This window comes from Gallinula chloropus (genome assembly GCF_964237585.1).
Source record: "Gallinula chloropus genome assembly, chromosome: 1".
Classification (NCBI taxonomy): Eukaryota; Metazoa; Chordata; class Aves; order Gruiformes; family Rallidae; genus Gallinula; species Gallinula chloropus.
Window position 1 is genome coordinate 3,935,050 of NC_140085.1, and position 7,245 is coordinate 3,942,294.

The following is a 7,245-nucleotide window of genomic DNA, read 5'->3' on the forward strand; positions in this document are numbered from 1 at the left end:
TTCAAATCAAGGTCAGAAACTCAGCTTCATTCACCAGTCTCCAGCTGCAAAACAGCATGCCCCAAACAATGGAGAAGAGTGTGTCTGAGTCAGAAGATGCTTTTTAAGGGATACAAGTGGCTCCGAGCCACACTGAGGAAGGAAGACCTCAGCCCCATCTGACCTGAAGCAGGGCACCTGGGGGCAGAAATAGCTGGTGAGATGGGAATGGTGGCACAAATCGTACTCACACCCCTCCATGCATCAGTAAAATGTGCTTTTTTGATGTCAACCCCATGCCACTCTCTCTGTGCCCACCAGTGTGTTGCACCCCCATGCTCGGCTCCGCTCCATGATTCAGTGAGCGCTCATAGGGAAGCAGGTGAGATGCTCACAGCTGCTCCACATACTCAAAATATTTGCTCATCCCTTCCTCTTAAAATCATAGAATGGTCTGGGTTGGAAGGGACTCCAAGGATCACACAGTTCCAACCCCCCTGCAACAGGCAGGGACACCAACCTCCAGGCCTGGAGCTACACAAGGTTGCCCAGGGCTCCATCCAACCTGGCCAGGGCCCCATCCAACCTGGCCCTTAGGTAGGTGCACTCATCCTGGGTAGGGCTGCTCCCAGGGGGATGGTGCTTGCACACCAGGAGCACGCTGCTTATCACACACCACAGTTGAGCACTTCTCCCTGTTCTACATGGAGTGCTTGGGTGTTGTGATTATTTCTCTGAATCACCCAAAGAAGATGCTCTGTCCTGTGTTTCAGATGCAAAATGTGCCTTGGAATTCAATAGTTGCTATAGTGCCGTAATTACACATTTTATGGAGTACTTAGTCACAATGGCTAGAGCTCTTGTTGTTAGGTTTGGACTCCTGTTATTTTAAAGGCCTTTCTCCTAAACACTTTCTGCTTTAAAAATATTTTATTTCAGCATGTGTTCCCTCCAAAGATAGCCCAAATTTATGGTTGTGATGGAGCACTTGGTCACCAAATTGATAGTAGGAAGGACGGGACTTGCAGCTCGCTTTCTGTGGCAGTGCTTCAAGATGCACGTCAAAGTTGGCTTAAACTACACCAGCAACGTGTTTCCCAGGATCCAGGAGCTCTTGAGCACTGATCCTGGCAATGTTGCTGACTACAGTTTGGAGAGGACTTGCACCATCTTCTTGGGGCATCTGCACCTTCCCAGGTGCTCCCCTTCTTTGGAGAAGGTGGACTCCATGGATGTTCTTCCTAGAGGATGTTTCATCCCACCTCAGAAGTCTTTGGCAAGGATGGTCCCTCTCTCAAGGCCCTCTTCTTTTATGCCAGCTCTGAAAGAAGCTCAGGTTTAGTGAAGACAGCCGAGATGAGTAAGTCAATGCTCAACATTGCTCCCCCAAGCAGGGATGCTCTCCACCCTACACAGTAGGATTGGCCTTTCTCTGATAAATCTCCTTTTGTGCCCGATTTCCACATCTGGAGAATGGAGCTAAATACTTAATTGCCTACTTTCTAAGGAGTCAGGCAGGATAATTAGCTAATGTTTGGGTAATGCGTCATAGGGTAGGAGTGCTAAGTAGTATTGCTGTCAGCAGCACAGTGGGAAGTGAAGGACTCAATCTTGTTTTTCAGTCAGGAATGTCACTGTCTTCCCTGAGTTCATTGCTCCCACTGACTACTCTGCTGAGGGCAAGGGACTTGGGAGAAGTGTTTAAGGGAAGAGGGTGCCTGGGAAACGGAGAGCTGTTTGCAATCCAGGAGAGCTGTGAGAATAAATGGGTGGACTTTGGAAAGAGAAAGTTGCCAATGAAGACAAAGGCCTGGGACTGCACAGTAACTAGCATAAATGTTTAATAGCAACATCCTCCCAGTAACAGAAGTGCATGGGGGAAACTTCCTGCACTGCATTTATTGCATGCGTGCAGCACAGAGGGAAGCATGATACAGGCCCATCTAACTCACCCTGGGGACTGGAGTAGACTCAGCCTAAAAGTGATTTCACATCTTTAATTTTTATTATTCTGCAAATCATGTTATGGATGAACTTCAAGCCCTTCTCATGTCCACTGATCATAATTGATGAGATTTCAATCGTGCCTCCTTGAAGTTAAACATCTGAGAGACACTTTGGTTAATAGTTTGCCTTTCAGAGCAGTGCATTAGCTCTCTTGTGCTCCTGTCTGCTTAATTTAGAGCGAGTGCCCAAGAGTGGTGCAATTAAGGAAGGAATCTTGGGCTGGAGCTCTCCATGCTTTCAAATGACCAGCAGACCCTTCAGCGCTGGCTTGTTTTTACAGTAGCTGGAACAACGCTGTCTGTGACTCACTACTAATTATGCTCCAGATTCACAAACAAATGTTTTTAACCTCTTCTTGTTGTATCTGAAAATTATTAAACGATCAGTGCTGTCCCAGTGCCCTCCTGGAAGTGCCACTGTGATCTGCCATCCCACCTCTGCAAGCCTGGCTCTTTAGCTTTCCGGCCACGTCAGGGAAGCACATTCTCCCTCTGCCTCTTTTATGAACAAGCTGACATTTATCACACTCTTTATTTATTTTCCCATCCTGGAGACAGTCTCGTGCTTTGATTTGTGCAAAAGAGGACTTTTCCAGCAGCTTCAGCTAGGCTTTCCCTGCTTCCTGTTGAGTGTTCCGCCACAGGACACATGGAGATGATGCCAACGCCCTTTGCTTTTCCCCAGAGGTGGTTAGCCAGCCACAGACCATCTCAGCAGCTTCTGCCAACTGCTCTGCACCCGTAGGGATGTCTTGCTTGGGATCTGTGCAGCCAGGAAAGGAGGAACACAAATAACATGGAACTGATCTTCTCCACCGCTGGCATTCCCCAACCTTTCCGGAGCGGTCCGTAAGGAGGAGTGATGCCTGACCTCTGGAAAAGGAGACCATCCTTTCACTTGCCAGGCCTGGCAAGATTAAAACTGGCAGACATGCTGTCATGGTGCATTGCCTGCTGTAAGGCAGCCATGGGCCAAACCCACTGCCCCATCCCGTTGCTCCCCGGGGAGGGGTTGTGCCCAGTCTCTGACGTCTCAGAAAGGCTGCTTTATTCTAGAGAATCGCTTCCTGTTGTGTCTATTCCTGGGTTTGTACTAAGTAGGTGGAAATACTGCCAGCAGTTCTGGGAAGGACAGGGCTTAGGGAAGGATATAACTATTCATCACGATCACCCTCCACGCCATGACTAGATGTTCCACTTAAGACCCTCTTTGGCACTTGGGCTCGAGTGGAAATTAAGAAGGGTCCACTGGTTCCATGACGAGGGACGAATTTTCCTTCCACCAAATTAAAAAATAATATTACATGGAATAATATGAATCTTCTCTCAATGCAGGTCACTCGGTGGGTCTCAAGTTGCTTTTTTTTCTCTCCAGAGGTTGTCCCAGCAGCAGATCCACCCCAGTGGCTTCCTGTGTCCTGTCCAGAGCCTGAGTCTAAAGCCAGTCTAAAGCCTGACTCCCCAAAAAGACTTTGGAAGTGACACATGGGATAAAGCCATTTTTTCCTATAGATTGCAGAGTTTTCAGTCCATAGCAGGGTAGTCTTTCCTCTTTCTGACAAAGCAGTGAGAGCCACATACCCATCAGGAGGCTTCGTTTCTCACCACGCTCAGCTTCTCCCACCCCATAGGAAGCAATTTCCCAGGAGCCACAGATGGGCATGGACTGGTGCCTGAGCCCATTCTGGCACTACTGGTCGCTGTGGTTACATCGTTTTGCAATCTGCTTCCTGGGAAGAGGAAGGAGATGACGGTCCTGTGACTGCTGAAGGCTTGGGGTGGACTTGAGCTTACAGGCAATGATCTTTGTGGGTTTGGCAGCCAGAGCTCAGAGGTTTGTGGGTTATGTGAGTGACATCTGTGCTGTGTTCCTGACCTGTTCCTATATCCATGGAATGTCTGTGGGGCTCAGGGATCTCCCGACATAGCTGAGTCCAGATGTGCCAGAGAGGAAGGATACCCTACCCAAGGCCAGAGAGAAGAGAGACAGGAGAGTGAACCCAAGTCACCTCATCCTTCAGTGTGGGCACTTGGAAAAGCCCAGTCCAGAGACTATCAGCATAACACATGCTGAAATAAAACAAGCTTTTTCCTAACCCCATCCAACATGGGCTTTCCCTTACTGGTTTAGACTGGGACACAAGATGACACTCAAATCATGTCCTGAAGTGGTGCCACATGCCATAAGCCATGCCAGCCCCAGTTGCTCTTGGTTCTGGGCATAACAGGATGGACACCCCAGAAGACAGCTTGCCCTTCTCTAGTCTGGAGACTGGAGTCTCCAGCAGGGATACTTTGCTGCCTGCACAGGTCATCCTGCATTACCCAGTGAGGTATTCATGCTTGTCCAGACTTATGTGCAAAAAATTCAAGGTCCTTGGTCACTTCAGGGAGAGAAGGAGTTTACACTGCATAAGCCCCAGGGTAAGAGCCTTTGTGCGGGCACTTTGTTCCTGGGATTTGTCTCACTGGGACCTAAGGCTGCCTGTGCCCTTCTGCAAGGTGAGGTTCTCAGCCTGTGGGAGACCTCCAGCTCACGCTCTTATGTTCCCCAAGACCCTTATTTCTGCCCTTTGCCATGAATCTGGTCATCTTTTTCAAGAAGGTCCTTGGTCCTTCTTGAGCATTGCAGCCTCCCAGTCCCTGAAGGGAGCAGAGAAACAGGAGGGGAATCAGCTTTTTAAAAGGGTAGGTAATAGCAGGACAAGGGGGATGGACTAAAGCTAAAGGAATGAAGGTTTAAATTAGATATTAGGGGGAAGTTTTTTACAGAGAGAGTGGTGAGGGTCTGGAACAGGCTGCCCAGAGAGGTGGTGGATGCCCCGTCCCTGGAGGTGTTCCAGGCCAGGTTGGATGGGTCCCTGGGCAACCTTGTGTAGCTCCAGGCCTGAGGTTGGTGTCCCTTGAAAACTGTGTGATCCTTGGGGTCCCTTCCAACGCAGATCACTCTTATGATTCTACAATTCTATGAAGAAGGGGAATATAGCCCCATACAAAACTGGAAGAGCTTAAGGGTGTGCCATAACCTCACTAAATACACCCTTACACACACCCCAGAGCTGTGGATTTACTCGTGGCTCCCAACTCCCTGCTTTCTCTGCATGTCTGGGGAGACCTTACCACCCATGCCTGCTGTGGAACCCTAAAAAAGAGTCCAGGGAAGTTAGAACTGCTTCCTCTGGCAGGATGGCAGCAGCAGGCATGGCTCCCCTGGGAATACACAACTCTGAGAATAAAAATAACTTGTTCTGGAAATGGAAAAGGACAAAGCAAGCAAAGAAGAAAACATGAGTCAAGCCAGGTTTGCACAGCAAAGGGGAAGGTGAGGAAAGAGCAGCAACAACACACTGAGCCAGGAGATTGTTGCTGCCAAACAGTTAAAGGAAGGCAAAGGGTTTCAAAAATGCCAGCCCAAAAAGTACCAGAGAGATGGGTCTGTCTCCAGAGGGATGGAGGGTGTAAACTTCCATCAAACCTAGGCAAGGCTGGAGGGGATGTGCCACAAAAGCACATCCCCAGGGGTGCTCTGGGCCCCATGCAAGGCTTCACCCCACAGCGCTGACTGCAGTGACCTTCTTCATCCCAAACACCTGCTCCAGCTCCCCTGGGAGCTCCTTCACTGCCAACCCCATGGCCTTGAAGAGTGGTTTCTAAGCTGCCTGAGTTGCCAACATCCAGCCAACAGAGACAGTGTCTGGGCAGCATCGGAAACCGAAGGAGATCATGGCCATGGGCAGACCGGAGGTGCCAAACCAGCCAGGCGTGTCTCATGTCAAGAGTGATTCAAGCCACCCACTGCTCCTGCCCGCTTAGACCTTGGCTTCCCCTGCTTGCCAGCAAGCAGCAGTCACGTCTGGCTGTGTAGGCATCTTGAGTACATGACTGCCTGTGAAACCGGCTAGCGATCAGCAAGAAGGTGATTCCAAGAAAATGCTTGCATGGATTAGGCAAGGACAACGTGTACTTCACACTGCTGAAAGAGGAAAAGAAGCAACAGCAGTGACCTTTTTTTTTTTTTTTAAGTGATGGAAAAGCAGGGAGATAGCTGGGAACTTGGAAAAGAGGTCAGGAAGTGGAAAGAAGAGCAATCATGGAAATTTTTACCTGGCAGTTCTGACTTCGGTCCCGAAAACAGCAAAGGGAAAGAGACAGGGGGCAACATAAATCTCAGACCATCTTAAAGATGATGGGGATAAGGAAAGTTAAGCCACGGGGCTATCAAGAATGTGTTGATGGAGAGGTTTCTTACCAGTCTATGAAATGAGAGGATGTGGAAGCACTGCAAAGCAATATAGCAACTCCTTTGTGAAGAATTTGGTGCAGTGTTTAACAAAGCCCCCTCCACTTTTTTTTTGGTTTTTAATTAATTTCTCTTGGCTTGGAGCTGAACATGACAATTTAAAAGTCCTCTCAGATGACCGTGTGGTGTCCTGATTCCTCCTCCAGATAAAGTTGAAACGTTTCTGTAAGTGACCCCCATCCCTCCGTTGGAGCCGCCGCTCTGCAGATATGAAACCACTGCATTCATCTGCCTCCTCCAACCTCCGTGCAGATAAGACTCCCGGCGAAACACCGCATCCTCCAGGATGGAGGCGGGGAAGTGAGAAAGCCAGCAAATGAGTCATCCCAGCCTTACAGGCAAGATTTGCCTGGGATCCAGGAGGAAAAGAGCCGCACAAGGGGCTTGCAGGAAGCCGATGCTGGGCTTGCAGGGAACCTGGACCCTGCCCGAGGACCGCCCTGTGGTATATCACTCATTATCAAGGTCTTAATGAAAATCTGTACCAACCCCCTAAATGTCCTTGTCTCCCCCTCTTGTCCTGCAGGTCCATCTCAGGTGGCTTTCCATCAGTGAAGTGTCACCTTCAAAGAATCATAGAATGGTCTGGGTTGGAAGGGACCCCAAGGATCACAGAGTTCCAACCCCCCTGACACAGGCAGGGCCACCAATCTCTAGGCATGATCATGTCTAGGCATGATCTAGACAGGGTTGCCCAGGGCCCCATCCAACCTGGCCCTGAACACCCCCAGGGATGGGGCATCCACCACCTCTCTGGGCAGCCTGTTCCAGCACCTCACCGCTCTCCCTGTAAAAAACTAATATCCAGTTTAAACCTTCCTTCCTTTAGCTTTAATCCATTCCCCCTTGTCACCTTCTGTGAGGATGCAGAAGTGGTTTGTGGCCAAAATCCTAAGGGATGTAAATGTAGGCCATGATGCAAGAGAAACTGGCCTTCCAACTGTGCGTGGCAAGAATGGC